This window comes from Somniosus microcephalus, chromosome 4 (genome assembly GCF_052327205.1).
Source record: "Somniosus microcephalus isolate GS21.2 chromosome 4, FLI_Smic_1.0, whole genome shotgun sequence".
NCBI classification, from domain to species: Eukaryota; Metazoa; Chordata; class Chondrichthyes; order Squaliformes; family Somniosidae; genus Somniosus; species Somniosus microcephalus.
In genome coordinates, this window is record NC_140990.1 from 71,770,803 (window position 1) to 71,792,919 (window position 22,117).

Consider the following 22,117-nt stretch of genomic DNA (forward strand, 5'->3'; position numbering starts at 1 on the left):
TTCATCCAGGTAGACAAAGAGGAACTTAAAGTCCCGGAGGACCGAGTCCATGAGCCGCTGGAAGGCCTGGGCCGCGTTTTTGAGGTCGAAGGGCATTCGGAGGAACTCGAATAGCCCAAAAGGGGTGATTATGGCTGTCTTGGGAACGTCCGTGGGGTGGACTAGCACCTGATGGTAACCGCGCACCAGGTCGACTTTGGAGAAGACTGAGCGGCCGGCCAGTCATAGAGAGTCATAGAGTTTTACAGCACAGAAAGAGGCCCTTCGGCCCATCGTGTCTGCGCCGCCCATCCATCCCTGTCCAGTCTAATCCCATTTTCCAGCATTTGGTCCATAGCCTTGTATGCAATGGCATTTCAAGTGCTCATCCAAATGCTTCTTGAATGTTGTGAGGGTTCCTGCCTCCACCACCCTTTCAGGCATTGAGTTCCACATTCCAACCACCCTCTGGGTGAAAAAGTTCCTCCTCAAATCCCCTCTAAATCTCCTGCCCCTTACCCTGAATCTATGCCCCCTTGTTATTGACCCCCCCACTAAGGGGAAAAGTTCCTCTTTATCTACCCTATCTATGCCCCTCATTATTTTGTACACCTCAATCAGGTCCCCCCTCAGCCTTCTCTGCTCCAAGGAAAACAACTCCAGCCTGTCCAGCCTCTCTTCATAGCTGAGGCGCTCCATCCCAGGTAACATCCTGGTGAATCTTCTCTGCACCCTCTCCAAAGCAATCACATCCTTCCTATAGTGAGGCGACCAGAACTGCACACAGTACTCCAGCTGTGGCCTCACCAGCGTTTTGTACAGCTCCATCATAACCTCCCTGCTCTTATATTCTATGCCTCGGCTAATGAAGGCAAGTATCCCATATGCCTTTTTAACCACCTTATCTACCTGCTCCGCTGCCTTCAGGGATCTATGTACATGTACACCAAGGTCCCTCTGACCCTCTGTACTTCCTAGGGTCCTACCACTCATTGTGTATTCCCTTGCCTTATTTGTCCGTCCAAAATGCATCACCTCGCACTTTTCAGGGTTAAATTCCATTTGCCACTTTTCCGCCCATCTGACCAACCCGTTTATATCGTCTAGCCGAGAAGTCTTGAACGTGCGGTATGGGGTACCGATCTGGCGTGGTGGCGTCGTTTAGGCGCCAGTAGTCCCCGCAGGGGCACCATCCCTCGTCGGGTTTGGTGACGATATGGAGTGGGGAGGCCCAAGGGCTGTTGGAGCGGCGGATGATGCCGAGCTGTTCCATTGTGGCGAACTCGGCCCGCGCGATCTCCAGCTTGGCCGGGTCCAGCTTGCGGGCGTGGGCATACACCGTGGGCCTGTGGTGGGGATGAAGTGTTCTACCCCGTGCTTAGCAACCTTCGCGGAGAAGGTCGGGTTGGTGAGGGCTGGGAACTCAGCCAGGAGTGCTGAGTAATCGTCCGTTGAGCGGGCGCGGCACTGCCACGCCATTTCGGCGGGTTGGGGGGGGGGGCCATGGCGCCCGGGACAGGTGACATGGTGTTCATGTCCACGAGGCGGCGCCGAGGCATGTCGACCAACAGGCCGTGGGCGCACAGGAAATCCGCACCGAGGAGCGGGGAGAGCACCTTGGCGGTGATAAACTCCCAGTGGTAGCGGCGGCCTGCGAGGTCGATGGTGATGGTGCCGTACGTCCGGATGTCGGTGCCGTTGGCGGCAGCCAGCGCAGGGCCGCGGCCGCCTCGCTGGATCTCGAGGGCGGACGCAGGGAGGATGCTGCGCTGCGCGCCCGTGTCGCATAGGAAACGGCGTCCGGAGGCGCTGTCCGTAACGTACAGCAGCGCGCCTGCTTGCCCCACGGCCATCGTGTAGGCCGGTGTGGGGGCGGTTGGAAACGTGCAGGGATGGCTGCAGCGGCGTGCCCGTGCGCCGAACCGGGTATGGAAGTAGCAGTAGCCCTGGGTCGGAGGGCTTGGGGGACGTGGGGGCCTGGGGGGCCTCGTGGTCGAGCTGTGTGGCCGCGCGATGGAGGGTGGAGCGCGCGCCGACGCTGCGGAGGCCAGGTCGGAGGTGACGGCGTGGTTGGAGATGGCGGACAGGAGCTTATCGGCTTCGTCGGCCAGGGCCTCGAGGTCCGTGAGGCTGGACGCCACGATCGCCGGGCGGATGCTGGGAGGTAGTTGGCGGATAAAGAGCGTGCGGAAGAGGGAGCCGGGCGGTTTCTCGTCGGTCAGAGCAAGCATGTGTGAGAGCAGGTCTGACGGCGTAGAGTCACCGAGGCCCGGGAGGTCGAGGAGGTGGCAGTTGTACACGAATTGGGAGGCTGTGAATTTTTTTATGAGCGCGGTTTTGAGATGTGCATACTTGAGTCGCTCTGTCAGATCTTGAAGTGATGTTTGGTTTGAGCTTCCCCTCTGCAAATCCTCCCCTTCTAACATCCTGTAAAATTAATTTAAAACAGGAAAAGAGGAGCGTGAGATGAATCTGGTCATTTGCAGGGCCGGCACTAGAAAAATGTGACTATGAAAGCTGCCGAACTATCGTAAACATCCAACTGGCTCACTAATATCCTTCACAATACTCTGGCCTCTATAGCAGGAGAGGAGTGATAGAGGTGGGCGGGGGGCGAAGGAGAGGGCCTCTGTACATCTGCAACTCGACAATAACTTTGACAAAACCTCCCAAACCTGCGACCTCCACCACCGAGAAGGACCAGGGCAGCAGGTGCATGGGAAAACCATCAACCCCAGGTTCCCCTCCTGACTTGTTTCTTCATCGTCGCTGGGGCAAAATCCTGGAACTCCTTACCTAATAGCACTGTGGAAGTACCTTCACCACACGGACTGCAGCAGTTCAAGAAGGTGGCGACTCACCACTACCTTCTCAGGGGCAATTAGGGATGGACAATATATGCTGGACTTCCCAGCTACAGCCACATCCCAAGAATGAAGTAAAAAAATCTGTATATGTAAAATAGATTAAACTCCTCTACAGAAATACTTGTTCCTAAAACAATAGTCTTTTACATTGTAGGGACAGTGTCTGTTTAACAACCTAATCTCCCCCAGAATCCACCTCCCTTGACAGTCTCACATTGGAAATTGTTGGGTCCTCCTGGGCTCAGAAGTACTGGGGGTTAAACCCAGCAGCTTCTCCTCCATCTCCACTCCAGCTCAAACTGAAGCAACAAAAAGACCTACACAGGCGGCCAGGGAGCGACTTCCGCATCCAGCGCCCGCCCTGATACAAGCCGGCTCTGGATTGGTCGGTCTGAGTTTCCACGCTCAGTTCTGTGAGAAACGCGAGCAATAAAACAAAAACAAAATACTGCGGATGCTGGAAATCTGAAATAAAGAGAGAAAATGCTGGAAATCCTCAGCAGGTCAGGCGGCATCTGTGGCGAGAGAAACAGGGTTAACGGTTCAGGGCGCTGACCTTCCGTCAGCCTGCAATAAAACTCTTCCCCACAGCCGCTGATTAATACAAAAAGAAAATACTGCAGATGCTGGAAATCTGAAATAAAAACAGAAAATGCTGCAGATACTCAGCAGGTCAGGCAGCATCTGTGAAGAGAGGAACAGAGTTAATGTTTCAGGTCGATGACCTTTCGTCAGAACTGGAAAAAAGAGGAAATGGAACAGATTTTTAAGTAAGTGTAGGGGCTGGGAAAGGGGATGAAAGAACAAAAGGGAAGGTCTGTGATAGGATAGAAGGCAGGAGAGGTTAAGAGACAAAGGATTGCTGACTAATGGTGGCCGCAGCACCCATAATCCCCCGCACCCCGGAAACCGCTCTATCCAAGGCGCTGATTTCCCTGCTGAGAGTGCGCATGCTCCCCGGGGCCGCGGGCCATTCTGGGAGCCTGGCTCCTGTCCTTTGCCCTGAGTCGGACTCAGTGGATCCGGCTGAAGAAACCAGGAAGCGGCAGCTCAGATGGGGAGGCGCTGCACCCTGGGTTTCCTGGTGCCGGGGCCCTGGCCGCAAGTCCTGTCCTTTGTCCCGAGTAGGACTCAGTGGAAAATGGTGAAGATTCCCCTCTCTCTTCTCACCTAAAGGTGCTAACGCTGGCTTTACCCCCCAATACTCTGTCCTTCCCTACAAGCTTTCCCTCTGTAATATCTCCCAATTCTGGCGAGGGGCTCTCCCTGACCAGTCACCATTTCTCCTCCATTTACAGACGCTCCCTGATCAGTCACCATTTCTCCTCCATTTACAGACGCTCCCTGATCAGTCACCATTTCTCCTCCATTTACAGACGCTCCCTGACCAGTCTCCATTTCTCCTCCATTTGCAGACGTTCCCTGACTAGTCTCCATTTCTCCTCCATTTACAGATGCTCCCTGACCAGTCACCATTTCTCCTCCATTTACAGACACTCCCTGACCAGTCTGCATTTCTACTCCATTTAGACACTCCCTGACCAGTCACCATTTCGCCTCCATTTACAGACGCTCCCTGATCAGTCACCATTTCTCCTCCATTTACAGACGCTCCCTGACCAGTCACCAATCTCCTCCATTTACAGACGCTCCCTGACCCACTTCCTGTCTGTCCCGGAGTTTGGCGCTTTGTTGAGATTCGGGCCGGAGTGAAACGGGAACCCGCGGGTGGGGGCGGATAATGTTCACTGCTCTTATAATCGGGCCTGGGGCCGCACTCGGAGTGTGTGAAGCCCGCGTCCCCCCGGGGTTCATTAACCCGCCTCCCTCTGACCTGCTGCAGCCTCGCCACCCGCGCATGCTCAGCTCACACTGCTCCACAATCAGCCTCTCCCGCGCATGCTCAGCTCACACTGCTCCACAATCAGCCTCTCCCGCGCATGCTCAGCTCACACTGCGCCACAATCAGCCTCTCCCGCGCATGCTCAGCTCACACTGCCCAACAATCGGCCTCTCCCGCGCATGCTCAGTTCACACTGCCCACCAATCAGCCTCTCCCGCGCATGCTCAGCTCACACTGCTCCACAATCTGCCTCTCCCGCGCATGCTCAGCTCACACTGCCCAACAATCAGCCTCTCCCGCGCATGCTCAGCTCTCGCTGCCCAACAATCTGCCTCTCCCGCGCATGCTCAGCTCAAACTGCTGAATCATCCCTTTGTCATTTAATCTGGTATCATTCTACTAAATCTTTTTTGCACTTTTGCCAGTGCCTCTATATCCATTAATAATATAGAGAGCAGAACAGTTCACAGTAGTCCAAGTGTGGTCTAACAGGGGTTCTGTACAAGTTTAACATAACTGCTGTGCTTTTGAACTCTAATTGTTGCTTGCGATTCCTGCGCCATGTGGGAACTTCCGGACACTTCACGTGTCTTGGGGGACCATGTGTGTTGGAAGTGTTTCCAGCTGCTTGAGCTCGAGCTCAGGGTTTCCGAGCTTGAGGGGCAGCTGGAGTTACTGTGGAGCATCAGGGAGGCTGAGAGTTTCCTGGACCGTACGTTCCAGGAGGTGGCCACCCCACAGGCAGAGAGAGTTCAGGATAGTAAATGGGTGGCCATCCAAAAGAGTAGGAAGAGGCAGGAAGTGCAGGAGTCTTCAGGGGGTCACTCTCAAACCGGTACGCAGCATTGGGGACTGCTGGGAGTGATGACACCTTAAAGGAGTGCAGTCCAGACCATGGCACCAATGGGCAAGGGACGGCACAAGGGGGAACAGCAAAGAGTAGAAATACAGTCATTATAGGAGTCATAGAATCATACCTAGCACAAAGGAAGTTGGCTGTGGTTGTTGGAGGTCATTCATCTCAATCACATGACATCACTGCAGGAGTTCCTCAGGGCAGTGTCCTAGGCCCAACCATCTTCAGCTGTTTCATCAATGACCTTCCCTCCATCATAAGGTCAGAAGTGGGGATGTTCGCTGATGATTGCACACTGTTCAGCACCATTCGAGACTCGTCAGATACTGATGCAGTCCGTGTCCATATGCAGCAAGACCTGGACAACATTCAGACTTGGGCTGACAAGTGGCAAGTAACATTCGCACCACACAAGTGCCAGGCAATGACCATCTCCAACAAGCGAGACTCTAACCATCTCCCCTTGACATTCAATGGCATTACCATCGCTGAATCCCCCATTGTCAACATCCTGGGGGTTACCATTGATCAGAAACTGAACTGGACCAGCCATATAAATACTGTGGCTACAAGAGCAGGCCAGAGGCTGGGAATTCTGCGGTGAGTGTCTCACCTCCTGACTCCCCAAAGCCTTTCCACCATCTACAAGGCACAAGTCAGGAGTGTGATGGAATACTCTCCACTTGCCTGGATGAGTGCAGCTCCAACAACACTCAAGAAGCTCGACACCATTCAGGATAAAGCAGCCCGCTTGATTGGCACTCCATCCACCACCTTCAACATTCACTCCCTCCACTGTGGCTGCAGTGTGTACCATCTACAAGATGCACTGCAGCAACTCGCCAAAGCTCCTTCAACAGCACCTTGCAAACCCGCGACCTCTACCACTTAGAAGGACAAGGGCAGCAGACGCATGGGAACATCACCACCTACAAGTTCCCCTCCAAGCCACACACCATTCTGACTTGGACCTGTATCGCCGATCCTTCACTGTCGCTGGGTCAAAATCCTGGAACTCCCTTCCTAACAGCATTGTGGGTGTACCTGCACCATATGGACTGCAGCGGTTCAAGAAGGCGGCTCACCACCATCTTCTCAAGGGCAATTAGGGATGGGCACTAAATGCAGGCCTAGCCAGCGACGCCCACATCCCATCAATGAATTAAAAAAAAAAAAAATTTTTAAGTAACGGCACAGAAGGAGGCCATTCAGCCCGAGTCCGTGCCGGCTCTCTGTAGAGCAATCCAGTCAGTCCCATTCCCCCGTTCTATCCCCATAGCCCTGCAAGTTTATTTCCCTCAAGTGCCTATCCAGTCTCCCCTTGAAAACATTGAGTGTCTCCGCTTCCAACACTTCCATCGGCAGCGAATTCCAGGTCCTCACCACTCTGTGTAAAAATGTTTTCCCTCACATCCCCCCTCTATCTCTTGCCCAAAAGCTTAAATCTGTGTTCCCTAGTCCTTGTGCCATCAACTAGTGGGAACAGCCTTTCCCCGGCTAGCCTATCCAAACCCATCATAATCTTGTTTACCTCTATCAAATGAACCCTCAACCTCCTTTGCTCTAATGTAAACAAATCCAGCTTCTCCAACCTGTCGTTGTAGCTAAGATCCCCCATCCCCGGAACCATTCTGGTAAATCTCCTCTGCACCCTCTCAAGGGCCTTCACATCCTTCCTAAAGTGTGACCAGAACTGGAGGCAATACTACAGTTGTGGCCTAACCAGCACTTTAAAAAGGTTCATAACTTCTTCATAGCTAGCATAACTTCTCTACTTTTGTACTCAATACCTCTATTTATGAAGCCCAAGGTCCCATATGCTTTGTTAGCCACTCTCTCAATATGTCCTGCCACCTTCAGGGACCTGTGCACATTAACTCCCAGGTCCCTCTGTCCCTGCACACTCTTTAAAACTGTGCCATTAAGTGTATATTGCCTCTCCCTGTTCCTTCTGCCAAAATGCATCACCTCACACTTATTAAATTCCATCTGCCACTTGTCTGCCCATTCTGCTAGCCTTTCTATGTCCTGTTGCAGTCAATTGATATCATCATCACCGTTTTCCACACCCCAAAGTTTGGTGTCATTGAGTATTCTAGCCTTGCCCTGCGCCTCTAAGCACATATCACCTCCTTTGTCTCTAATAGGCCCCACCCTGCCTCTTACTACCCGCTACTGTTTACATGCCGGTAGAAGATTTTTGGGTTCCTTTTATGTTAACTGCCATTCTACTCTAATATTCTCTCTTTGCCAATCTTATTTTCATCTTCACATCCCCTCTCAACTTATTGTATTTGGTCTGGTTCTCCCTTGAAGAAGTCACCTGACATGCATCATACACCCTCTTTTTTTGTTTCATCATCTTCTCTATCTCCCTCATCATCCACGGAGGCCTTGCTTTAGTTCCCTTACCCTTCCCTCTTGTTGGACTGTACCTAGCCTGTACTTGGAACATCTCCTCCTTAAAGATCACCCATTGTTCCATTACAGTTTTTCCTGTCAGTCTTTGGTTCCATTTTACCTTGGCTAGATCCTTTCGCATCCCATTGAAGTTAGCCCTATTCCAGTTTAGAAGTTCCACTCTAGATTGTTCCTTGCTCCTCTCCATTGCTAATCTAAATCTTATGATACGATGATCACTCATACCCAAGTGTTCTCCCACAGACACTTGGTCGACCTGGCCCACCTCATTCCCCAGCACCAGATCCAGCAATGCCTCCTTCCTAGTTGGGTCAAGAACATATTGGTCAAGGAAATTCTCCTGAACACATTTCAGAAATTCCTCCCCCTCCTTTCCCTTTACCCTAGCATTATCCCAATCGATATTTGGGTAATTAAAGTCCCCCAATATCACCACTCTATAGCTCTTGCATATCTCTGCGATTTCCCTGCAGATTAGCTCTTCTACCTCCCTCTCACTATTTGGAGGCCTATAGAATACCCCCAATAACGTGATCATACCCTTTTAGCTCCTCAACTCTAACCAAATGGATTCTGTCTTTGTTCCCTTTCCAACACTACAATGTCTTCCTTAATCAGCACTGCCACCCCACCTCCCTTTCTTCCTTCCCTATCTTTTCTGAACACCTTGTACCCTTGAATATTAAGTGCCCAGTCCTCACCGTTTTCAAGCCACGTTTCCATTATTGCCAAAACATCATATTGCCACACGGCTAATTGTGCTTGTAGCTCACCAACCTTATTCACCACACTTTGTGCATTTACGTACATGCATTCTAAACCCATTTTTGAATTTTTCATAGCCTTTCTTAGTCTGCTCCTATCTAATATAGCACTACTTCCACCTCTGGTACTATCTGTCAGTTGTGGGGAAATTACTGGAATCTATCAGAGACAAAATGATTGAGCACTTGAACAAGTACGAGCTGATCAAAGGAAATCAATGTGGATTTGTGAAGAGTAGGTCATGTCTGACTAACCTGGATGAATTTTTGAGGTCTCTAATAAGGTAAACATGGGAGTGTCTATGGATGTTGTCTATGGATTTCCAGAAGGCATTTAATAAGGTTCAGCACAAGAGATGATTAGCAAAATTAAAAGCATAAAAAATTAAAAATCACCTTGTGACAAGGGTTGGGAATTGGCTGGGAGTAGGAGACAGAGACTGGGATAAAGGGAACGTACTCTGATTGGCAGGATGTGTCATGGGTTGTCCCTGGGTATCTGTACTGGAGCCTCAGCTTTTCACCATATACACCATTGACTTGGATAAATATAAAAACATAGAAACATAGAAGGTAGGAGCAGGAGTAGGCCATTCGGCCCCTCGAGCCTGCTCCGCCATTCAATGCGATCATGGCTGATCATCCAAATTCAGTACCCGGTCCCTGCTTTCTCCCCATACCCCTTGATCCCTTTAGCCTTGAGAAATATATCCAACTCCTTCTTGAATATATTTAATGAATTGGCCTCTACTGCCTTCTGTGGTAGAGAATTCCACAGATTCACCACTCTCTGGGTGAAGAAATTCCTCCTCATTTCTGTCCTAAATGGCTTACCCCTTATCCTTAGACTGTGACCCCTGGTTCTGGACTCCCCAACCATCGGGAACATCCTTTCTGCATCTAGTCTGTCTAGTCCTGTCAGAATTTTATAAGTTTCAATGAGATCCCCTCTCATTCTTCTAAACTCCAGCGAGTACAAGCCCAATCGACCCAATCTCTCCTCATACGTCATTCCTGCCATCCCAGGTATCAGCCTGGTGAATCTTTGCTGAACTCCTTCCATGGCAAGAACATCCTTCCTCAGATAAGGCGACCAAAACTGCACACAATACTCAAGATGTGGTCTCACCAAGGCCCTGTACAACTGCAGCAAGACATCCTTGTTCCTGTACTCAAACCCTCTCGCTACGAAGGCCAACATACCATTTGCCTTCTTAACCGCCTGCTGCACCTGCATGCTTACCTTCAGCGAGAGGAGAAGAGAGGTGAAGGAAGAGAGAGTTTTATATTCAAGTTCCCAGGTGATGTTAAATTAGGAGGCACAGTAAGATGTGTAGATGGGAGCAGGAAGTTACAAAGGGACAGAGACAGATTAAGTGAGTGGGCAACACTGTGGCAGATGGAGCTCAATGTGGGGAAATGTGAAGTCGTCCACTTGGGATGCAAGAAAGATAAATCCGAGTGTGAGAGACTGGGAACTGTGGAGGAGCAGAGGGATTTGGGTGTCGATGTACACAAATCACTAAAAGCCAGGGCACAGATACAGAAAGTAATGACAATGGTAATGGAATGTTGGCCTTTATCTCGAGGGGCTGGAATACAAAGGGAGGGAAATGATGCTTCAGTTGTACAGAGCCTGGGTCAGAGCCCATCTGGAGAACTGTGTTCAGTACTGGGCACTGATCCTCAGGAAGGAGAGACTGGCCTTGGAGGGGGTGCAGTGCAGATTCACCAGAATGATACTGGGGCTTGAAGGCTTCAATTATGAGGTCAGGTTGCATAAATTTGGTTTCTAACATTGAGGGGTAATCTGATCAGGGTATTTATAATGAGAAAGGGATTCCCTAATGTCCAAATAGAAACTATTTTCTCTGGTAGGCGAGTCCAGAACAAGAGGGCATCATCTTCAAATTAAGGCTCGGCCACCTAGGAGTGAAATCAGGAAGCACTTTTTCACAAAAGGGTAGTGGAAATCTGCCCAGGGTGATTGAAGTGGACCTTGTGATATAATAGAATTTTCTGCCCCGTCAGACTTGGACATCTTGTAGATCCATCTTTTAAAAATTACATAGAATACACAGCACAGAAACAGGCCATTCGGCCCAACCAGTCCATGCCGGCGTTTGTGCTCCACTCGAGCCTCCTCCCGTCTTTCCTCATCTAAATCTATCCACATAACCCTCTATTCCCTTCCCCCTCATGTGCTTATCTAGCCTCTCCTTAAATGCATCTACACTATTCGACTCAACGGGATTCTTTTATTTTTCCTACCACTGATGTTAAGCTGACTGGTCTATTGTTCCTTGAACATATTCTATCTCCTTTCTTAAATATAGGTATTACGTTAGCTATCCGCCAGTCCTCTGGCACTACACCTTTTCGTAAAGAATTATTAAATATGTGTAACAGTGTCTCTGCTATCTCTTTGGACTCTTTTAAGATGCGCGGATGAAATCCATCCGGACCAGGGGATTTATCTTCTTTGAGTTTGATTAGTTTACTTAATATTTCTCTTTTTATTTTAAATACGGTTATATAATTTCTAATCACAACTTCCGATGTCATGCCCACCTGCTCTGTCTCCATGGTAAATACTAAAGCAAAGTAATTAATATTTCTGCCATTTTGCCTGTGAGATTATCCTGTCCATCCCTTAGTGGCCCTATTTCCATCCCAACTTTTCCTTTTTTTACTTATGTGTCTGCAGAACATTTTACTATTTTGTTTTAGATTCCTTGATAATTTAATTTCATAGTTCCTCTTTGCCTTCCTAATTGCTTTTTTGACTTCTCTCCTCGGCCTAGAAATTCAGTTCGGGGCGGCCAGCTCGCTCGCGCCCAGAAAGTACCGCTGCGCGCGGAGCCACTTGCGCCCGCCGGAAATTCAGTTTCAGCACCCCAACTCGAAGGCGGCCGCTATTCAAGGGTTTCGGCGCCCCCGCTTGGGGCGCTGAAACTGAATATCGGCGCGCTAGGTGCCGCAGCGCCACCCGCTGCGGAGCGGCAGGCTGCGGTACTGCAGGCCTTCCTCCCTCTCTTAAGGGGGAGGTGCCTGCAACAGCGAGATCGCCGCTCGCTAGTGCCGGCAAATGAGCCCGGCACCACAGAGAAGTGCCGGGCTCCCGGAAAACAGCCGGCAATGCCGCGGGGGGGGGGGGGCGTGGAGGAGGCCGGAGAAGGAGGTGCGGGCAGGCAGCCGCCGAAAAAGCGGCCGACTGCACCTCCGCCTTAACTCGCCCCACTAACGCTACAGGACGGCCCCGTTTTCTGATCGCTGTTTGCGGCCGCTGCAGAAGAGGCGGCCGCAACTAAATATGGCGGTCGGGCCGGTAGCGGGGCAGTAGCGGGGCACTGCGCACACCGATGACGTCATCGGTGGCGGCGCAGCGCTACTGGCTAACGCCGCCATTACCGTAGCGCTGAATATCGGCGAAAGCTCAGCAAGTGGCGCAAAAGCCCTCTCTGGGCGAAAACTGGGCGCTAAGCCTACTGAATTTCTAGCCCCTAATCTCTTTGTATTCTCTCTTGTCATGCTCATCCCTGCTGTCCACGTACTTAGTGTATGCCTCTTTCCTTAACCTCAATTTGTCCCTCATGTCTTTATTCATTCATGGTGACCCATTACTGTTTAGTCTGTTCTTTTTTTTAGCGGAATATATTATTCCTGGACTCTGTTGAACACCGTTTTAAATGTTTTCCATTGCTGTTCTACATCAGTGTTTGCCATTATTGTTGTCCATTTGATTTTCCCAAGTTCTATTCTCAACTCCTCAAAATCGGCTTTTCTCTAATCTATTACCCTGGTCTTTGTCATGGTTGTGTCATTATCATTTATTATCTTAAAGCGTATTATATTATGGTCACTATTGCCTTGATGTTCCCCTACTTTTACTTCTCTTATCTGCTCTGGTTCATTCCCCATTACTAGATCAAGTAGCAAATCCTCCCTTGTTGGACTTCTTACACACTGGGTTAGAAAGGAGTCCTGTACACATTGTACGAACTCCATTCACTTATCCCCTTTACCTATCTCTTCTGGCCAATTAAGTTTGGGACAGTTGAAATCCCCCATGATTATTATTCTATGTGTTTTACGTCGTTTGCTTGTTTCGTCCTCCACCTCCCTTCCACTATTAGGTGGTCTGTACACTACCTCTATTAGTATGACTGATCCTTTATTATCTTTTATCTCTATTCACATGGATTCTATTTCTGTCTTTCTACTGCCATTCTGTTATCTCTAATAAGTACAGATACTCCACCTCGCCCTTTTCCCTCTGTATCTTTTCTAAATATGTTATACCCTGCAATGTTTAAATCCCAGTCTTGATTTTTCTGTAGCCATGACTCAGTAATCCGTACTATTTCTGGTTCCTTGCAACATATTATTGCCTCCAGTTCCCCTATTTTATTACAGGCAATCTGTTTAGGAACACAGTTCCAAGATTGCACTCACTTCATAACAAGTCCTCAATCAGCTCGTCTTATCATGAAGATATCAAGTGTTTAAAAGAAAGCTGATATAATTGACATTTATCCAGAATATCAAACTATAGCCCAGTTATGGATGTTATTAACATCAGCAGAAACAAACCCCAACTATCAGAATGAACATGGTTCAGTCCTGGTTGTGATTAACAGCAGCAAAAACTGCAGAATCCAACCCTTGCAGTCATTTGTGAACTCGCTGGTGTCTCAGCAGGTGGGATGAATAAGTGAATCTCATCCCACACACAGAGCATGTGAATGGCCCCTCCCCAGTGTGAACTCGCTGGTGAATCTGCAGGTTGGATGACCGAGTGAATCTCTTCCCACACACAGCACAGGTGAACAGCCTTTCCCCAGTGTGAATGCGCTGGTGTGTCAGCAGTTCCCTTCTGCATTTAAAGCTCTTCTCACAGTTAGAACATTGAAAAGGTCTCTTATCAGAGTGAACCCGTTGGTGGTCAATCAGGGTGGATGAATTAAAAAATCCCTTCCCACACACGGAGCAGGTGAACAGTCTCTCCCCAGTGTGAGTGCATTCGTGTCTCAGCAGATCACTTCTGCTTTTAAAGCTCTTCTCACAGTCAGAACATTTAAAAGGTCTCTTATCAGAGTGACCACGTTGGTGTTCAATGAGGTGAGGTGACTGAGTGAATCCCTTCCCACACACGGAGCAGGTGAACGGCATCTCCCCAGTGTGACTGCGTTGATGAGTTTCCAGCTCACATGGGTAATTGAATCCCTTCCCACAGTCCCCACATTTCCACGGTTTCTCCGTGGTGCGGGTGTCCTTGAGTCCCTCGGTTGAAGCTCGGTCACACACAGAACATGTGTACGGTTTCTCCCCGCTGTGAACGGTGCGATGTTTTTTCAGGCTGTGTAACTGGTTAAAGCTCTTTCCACAGTCAGTGCACTGGAACACTCTCACTCGGGTGTGTGTGTCTCGGTGCTTTTCCAGTCACACTGATGTTTGAAATCTTTTCCCACAGACAGAACAGAAAAACATTTCTCGTTCCACATTCAGAGGATGATGATATTTGGGTTCTGATGGAGTGACTCTGTCAGATCTTGATGTGATGTTTGGTTTGAGTTTGCGGTGTGTAAATGCTGCCCTTCTCACCGCCTCTAAAAGGAGTTTACAAAAGCCATCACTGTGAGTCCAGGATAGAAATTGACAAGACTCTCTCCTCCTGGTTCCTGGCCAAGGGGGCCGCACATGCGCCCTGCTGCCCCCTGAGCCTTTCAAGATGGCGGCCGTTACTCCGGGCCTGTCACCGGGAGAAAGCCCCGCAGCTGCCGCCCCACTCGGGGCAAACGCCCGGCCCGGAGGCTCTTGTTCGGGGCCTGAGGCCCACTCCGGATGTTTCTGTTGAGTGTTTTAATAATGGAGCCTGGGGCCGCACTCGGGGTGTGAGCAGCCCGCGCCCCCCCGGGGTTCATGAACCCGCTCCTTGAGCTCTCTCACCTGACGTGTCAGCGGCTGCTGCCAAGGTTCGCACATGCTCAGCTCACACTGCCCTGGTGATTGACGGAGCTCCGGAGCAATAGGAAGAGCGGGGCGGAGCGGGAGGAGCGAACGGGCGGCGGGTCCTCCAACCAATGGGTGCACAGCAAGGGGGTGGGACCCGGTGAGCAGCTCAGGTGCGCTGGGGCCGATTGTGACGTGCTATCCCCAGGTGAGAGCAGCTCAGTCAGCACAGAGCTGGGGCTGGAATCTGGGAGAGTGGCCACAGTCAGCACAGAGCTGGGGCTGGAATCTGGGAGAGGGGCCACAGTCAGCACAGAGCTGGTGCTGGAATCTGGGAGAGGGCCCGCATTCAGCACAGAGCTGGGGCTGGAACCTGGGAAAGGGGCCACAGTCAGTGGGCCTGGCAAAGGACCAGAGCCACAGCAGCTTCACTAAAGAAGGTTATTTAAAGACAAATTTCTTGCAGTTTCACAGACAGCCTTGGTCACTCTGCAAAAACTGAAATGTTTAATAATGAAATAAGGGAGTGAAAACCATCAAGTGAGTCAGTTTAAAAAGACAGTCCCTGACCAGAGATTGCTGGATGCTGACACTCGGTGCTCACAAGGATAGAATGTCCCATTCCCCGGGCACTGACATCCAGCACCTCGATGACAGCAAATATTCACAAAACAATGACAATATAACTTGGAGCAGAGATGGTTAAGTGGAGATGTGATAAAGATGTTAAAATTACGAGGGTTTTTTAAGAGCAAAGAAGGAGAAACTGTTGTCGCTGGCAGGAGGGTCGGAAACGAGAGGACACAGATTTCAGATAATTGGCAAAAGAATCCAGAGGGGGACTAAGGAGACATTCCTTTACACAGCGAGTTGTTATGATCTGGATTGCACTGCCTGAATGGGTAGTAGAAGCAGATTCAATAGTAACTTTCAAAAAGGAATTGGATAGATACTTGAAAGCAGAAATTTGCAGGGCTGTGTGGAAAGAGCAGGGCAGTGGGACTAATCGCATCGCTTTCAGAGAGCCGGCACCAGCACAATGGGCCGAAAGGCACCCTACTGTGCTCTATGATTCTATAACATCAGCTTCTCTCTGCTCACTAGCACTGAGAGAACAGCGAACAATATTAAAATCCAGCCCAGTTATTGGGGGCTCTTAACATTAACAAGCCCCAGTTGCCTGAATTAACATGGTTCAGTCCTGGATGTGATTAAAGGCATCGGAATCAGTCAAATCAAACCACCACAGTCACAATGTGGACACTCTGGTGTGTCAGTGGGTGGGATACACCAGGGAATCCCTTTCCACACACTGAGGTTGACTCCAATGATCGGGAGTCACAGGGTTTCAGATACCAGATAATCAAGCTCACAAGAACACAAATTGTCTCTGCAGGCTTTATAAGGGCGCTGCATAACACAGATCGGGTGATAATTTCCTCAATCTGGAGAACAGAAGTACAGTGGATTCACGCCTGATCTTCTCCAGTCTGTTCCAACTGACAACGTGGCCTGTTCTTATACACAAGCTTGGTTCCCGCTCCGGAAATGGGATTGTTTGGAGCTGTCTGTTGACCACCTCCTGAACACCTGATAATTGGGGGAATTTAGTTCATCTGTGACCAGACTATAACCACAAACATGTCTGGTTATCACACCTATACGGTCCGTGAGCTTATTATTAGATTAACACCCAGACATTGTGGCCTAGAAATTGAGTGGGGTTAGCGCCCATTTTGAGGCGCTAGAGGGCCTAGCGCCGCAAGTACAGCCGATTGAGAAATTCACTTGGGCGCTGCCATCGGCATTAGCCGGTTGCGCTGCGCCGGCACCGATGACGTCATCGGTGTGCGCAGCGTCCCGGTTGCCATGGCAACGCGCCCGAACGCCGAAATTGAGTTGCGGCCGCCTCGCCCGTGGCAGCCGCAACCAACGATTTTTCAAAAGTTCGCTACGGGTCTTAGCGCCGGCGCATTAAGGTTGCGCGGCGGCCGGCCGCTTTCCCGGCGGCCGCCTGCCTGCACCTCCCTCCCCGGACTCCTCCAACACCCCCCCGCGGCACAGATGCGTGTGGGCCGCGAGCCCGGCACTTCTCCGAGGTGCCGGGCTCATTTTTCTCCACAGATCAACGGCCAGCGGTCGGGTGCAGGCAGCTCCTCCTTAACGGAAGGAGGAGGCCTGCACTTCCCCAGCCTGCCGCACCGCATCAGGTGCCGCAGCGGCGGATTAGCGCCGCAATGCGGCAGTCAGCGCCCATTGCGAGGCGCTGACACCCTCCAGTCGCGCCGGCAGCCGTCTGGGCGCGGCGCTACTGAATTTTTGGCGCGCGCAGGGGGACTTAGCGCCGGCGCTAAATTTCCGGCGCTAAAGCCCTGGCGCGGCGCCAACTCAATTTCTAGGCCTGTGCCTTTACTTGTCTGCCACTTCATCCCATAACAGGGGTACAAGGGCTCAGCAATGTTTCATTCATCAGAAAAAGAAAAAGTACAGCAGCGTACTGATCAGCTTAACAGAATCTCATCATATTTATGGGGCCATAAATATAAGATGGTCACTAATAAATCCAGTAGGGAATTCAGGATAAATTTCTTTACCCACACCTCCATCCCCCACCAGGATGGCCTTCGGGTGATCCGCTTCTTCCTTGAACAGAGGCCCAACCAGTTCCCATCCACCACCACCATCCTCCGCCTGGCTGAACTTGTTCTCACATTGAACAACTTCTCCTTTGACTCCACTCACTTCCTCCAAATTAAAGGTGTTGCTATGGGAACCCGCATGGGCCCTAGCTATGCCTGCCTGTTCATGGGATATGTGGAACATTCTTTGTTCCAGTCCTACTCAGGTCCCCTTCCTCACCTCTTTTTCCGGTACATCGATGACTGTATTGGTGCCGTTTCCTGCTCTCGCCCTGAACTAGATAAGTTCATTCACTTTACTTCCAATTTCCACCCTTCCCTCACCTTCACATGGTCCATCTCCGACCCTTGCCTTCCCTTCCTTGACTTCTCCGTCTCCATTTCTGGCGATCGGCTTTCGACAAACATCCACTACAAGCCCACCGACTCCCACAGCTACCTGGACTACACTTCCTCCCACCCCACTTCCTGTAAGGACTCTATTCCATTCTCCCAGTTTCTCTGTCTCCACCACGTCTGTTCTGACGATGCCACCTTCCATACCAGTGCTTCCGGTATGTCTTCCTTCTCCTCAACCGAGGAGTCCCCTCTACTGTGGTTGACACGGCCCTCGACCGTGTCCGTTCTATTTCCTGCACTTCTGCTCTCACCTCTTCCCCTCCCTCCCAGAACCACGATAGGGTTCCCCTTGTCCTCACCTTTCACCCCACCAGCCTCCACATTCAACGGATCATCCTCCGCCATTTCCGCCACCTCCAACGTGATCCCACCACCAAACACATCTTCCCCTCACCTCCCCTTTCAGCATTCCGAAGGGACCGCTCCCTCCGCAACACCCTGGTCCACTCCTCTATCACCCCCAGCACCCCTTCCCCTTCACCTGGCACCTTCCTGTGCAAGCGCAGGAGATGCAACACCTGCCCTTTTACCTCCTCCCTTCCCACTGTCCAGGGCCCCAAACACCCCTTCCAGGTGAAACAGCGATTTACTTGTACTTGCAATTTAATATACTGTATTCGCTGCTCACGATGTGGTCTCCTCTACATTGGGGAGACCAAATGCAGGTTGGGCGACCACTTTGTGGAACACCTCCGTTCAGTCCGTAAGGGTGACCCTGAGCTTCCGGTCGCCTGTCACTTTAATTCACCACTTCACTCCCACTCTGATCTCTCTGTCCTCGGCCTATTACATTGTTCCAATGAAGCTCAACGTAAGCTTGAGGAACAGCACCTCATCTTTCGATTGGGCACTTTACAGCCTGCCGGACTCAACATTGGGGCAGAAATTCGGGTCGGGGGCTTGCCGCGCGTGCAAGCCTCCGATCTGCACTTACCCGACGCGCCGGCCGTCGAGCTTCAGGGACGCCTGTAATTGCTGTTTTAAAATGTTGACTCCCGGGCAGTGTCTGACGTCACGCCGCCCAGGAGTGCAGCCAGCGCGAAGCCTGGAGCGCGCAGTGCAACTGAGACACGCCCCTTGAGGTCTCAGTTTAAAAGGACACGCCCCCAATGTTTCTCACAAGCTGCAAAGCACTTTTACATGTAGAGCAGCATTTCAAATAGGTTTTTGGTATTTTTATGAAGCTTTTGGTAACATTTATAAACTTTTAAAAACGTTTACGTTATTTTGAAGAATCTGAAGTAGTTTTAAACAGAATTAAAGCGATTTAAAGACTTTTAAAAGCCCTGAAAGCATTTTTTTCATTCCATTTATTTATTTAGCAACGTCGTCGTCATACGTGTCTTCACACTGTTCCCTTTGGGGAACTGTATGAAGTGGTGGAAGGATTTCTGGCCGTGATTAACGCTCCTTCCGTGACCGTAACCATCTTTGTACCAGCCATTAGGGTGGTTAGTCCTATGGCGGGAGGGTTTTACGGGCTCCCACAACCTATACGAGGGGGGGGGGGCCACCCACACCCACGGACGCAAATATCCCACTGGATGTCTACCCAGAATTTAGAGCCGGAGCTCCGACTCCACTTGCCGGGACTGTCTGGAGCGGGGTTAGAAACCGTACGCCGTGTGGCCCAGCGGCGGGGATGCTACCGCTACGCCAAAGGCCCACTCCGATTAGCAACGTGAAATGGCTGGAATGAGCACAATTCACAGCATTAAAAGAACTCACAATTGAACTGATGATGACCTCAGCAATCTCCTCAACAAGGTGGAGGCGCAGTGCCTGCTCATCATTGGTAATGAGAAGTCCAAGGCACCGCAAAAAGGACAGATGATAGCTTGGTTTTTCAAGTGGCAGCATAGGGCTCCAGTCACGGGGAGGGAAAAGGCGCAGGAAACGTATGGGTGTCACCTTTTGCGCGGAGTGGGCCTTTTGCGTAGCGGTAAGCATCCCCGCCGCTGGGCCAGAAGGAGTAGGGTTTCGAGCCCCGCTCCAGACAGTCCCGGCAAGTGGAGTCGGAGCTCCAACTATAAATTCTGGGTGGACATCCAGCGGGATACTTGCGTCTGCGGGTGTGGGTGGCCCCCCCCCCTCAGATGGGTTGTGGGAGCCCGTAAAACCCTCACGCCATAGGACTAACCACCCTAATGGCTGGTATGAAGATGGTTATGGTCACGGAAGGAGCGTTAACGTGGCCAGAAATCCTTCCACCACTTCATACAGTTCCCGAAAGGGAACAGTGTGAGGATACGTACGACGATGACCTCTTGCGCAATGCACCTCCTTAGACCCTCAGTCGAAGATGCGAGGGGGCAAATCGTGCAATTGTTAAATTTTTCATTTTATTGACATGTAAAATGGTGGCCCAGTAATTCCGTTCCAAACGCGTGAGTACGGTCAGGGTACTTACGCGTCTGGCCGGAGGAAATGCCGGTTTTCAGCATGCACAGCGCATGCGGGGAAAACCGGCATTTCCTGTCCTCTGAACGAAGGGGTTCAGAGGCAGAATGCGTGCGACTGCACAGGCAGCGCGTGCGCAGTAAAATTCGCCGGTTTCATTCATGCTTTCAGTGAGGTTAAGTCCTTACAACTTACACATGAAAAAAGCATGAGTACAGTTGCTCCAGAGACTGCGGGGGAAGATATATTTTATCGTGGAGCTTCTGAAAGGCAATATTTTTGTTTGGGAAAGGGAGGAAAGTTATTTTAAGAAATGCTGAGGTAAGTTTTAAAGTTTATTTTTGTTTTTGAAAAGGGGTTTTCAGTACTGTAGGTAGAAGGAGCAATTGTGGCTATGTGAATTGAATTTGCTGTGTTTATTAAATGTGAAAATGACTCCAAAATTTTTAAGAAAGAAACTTTTTATCAGTAATATATTCTTTTAAGTAATTATGTATGTATGTCTGTATATATTCCTTTGCGTATATGTATGTATATATTCCTTTACTTATGTGTATGAATGTATGTATTTAATTATGACTTTCAGAGAAAGTAACTTATTGGAAAATCATAATTAAATACATACATATAAGTAAAGGAATATATACATATACGTAAAGGGATATATACGGACATACATACATCATTACTTAAAAGAATATATTACTGATGAACAGTTTCTTTCTTAAAAATGTTGGAAATGTTACATTACTCATTTTAGAACAGTCATTTTCACATTTAATAAATACAGCAAATTCAATTCACACAGCCACAATTGCTCCTTCTACCTACAGTACTGAAAACCTGTTTAAAAAAAAAATTAAACTTTAAAACTTACTTCATCATTTCTTAAAATAACTTTCCTCCCTTTCCCAAACAAAAATATTGCCTTTCAGAAGCTCCACGATAAAATATATCTTCCTCCGCAGCCTCTGGAGCAACTTTACTCATGCTTTTTTCAGGTGTAAGTTGTCAGGACTTACCCTCACTGAATCCATGAATGAAATCGACGAAGTTCACTGCGCACGCGCTGTGCCTCTGAACCCCTTTGTTCAGAGGACAGGAAATGCCGGTTTTCCCCGCATGCGCTGTGCATGCTGAAAACCGGCATTTCCTCCGGCCAGACGCGTGAGTACCCCGACCGTACTCGCGCGTTTGGAACGGAATTACTGGGCCATTGAGTTCAACAATTTCAGATAATTATCCCTGCCCCCATTTTTCATGCAGTATGATTTTTGCCATTCCCATTTGCAACATTATATCTTTCCTGCCTCTTACAAAAGTACAGGATGTTCTTTCACTTCCTTCCTCCCCTCCTAAACCGCACCCCCCCGCACCCCCCCCCCCCGTCTCTGCACCTGCTTAATATCTGTTACATTGCCAGCTTTTTCCAGTTCTGATGAAGGGTCCCAGACCTGAAACATTAACTCTGTTTCTCTCTCCACAGATGCTGCCTGGCCTGCTGAGTATTTCCAGCATTTTCTGTTGTTATTTCAGATTTCCAGCATCCGCAGTATTTTGCTATTATATTATTATAACAGAGGTAATACAGTGGATTCAGAGCTCTCTTCTCCCCAGGTCTGTTCTAACAAGCTGCGACTACACTGGTGATATTTATATTTAACTTGTTTACTACATTATTGACCTGGCCCTGCCCAAACCATAACCACAAGGATATCTGTGCATTGTTCTGACTGTGACCACAAGGCTGTGTCACTATCACACACACACACCGTTTCCTTCTTTCACATCTCCATACACAGACCATCTCTTTACGCATCCCCTTTCTACCCAATTGCAGCCGACATGAGCAAGGACGTGAGGCTCATTAAAAGACACACTTATTCCATGACAGCAAAGGTTACACTGGGACAAATCTTCAGTTATTTTCCATTACAGGCAAAATGCAGAGCGGTCCAGCAGCACATGGCACCTTAACAGAGTCTCATCGATCTACA

At 49.8% G+C, this 22,117-nt stretch overlaps 1 pseudogene; it reads right to left on the bottom strand.

The window, feature by feature from the left end:
• Positions 1–3,251: 3,251 nt before the first annotated feature.
• Positions 3,252–22,117, bottom strand: part of LOC147119189 (uncharacterized) — a 41,247-nt pseudogene continuing 22,381 nt past the window's right edge.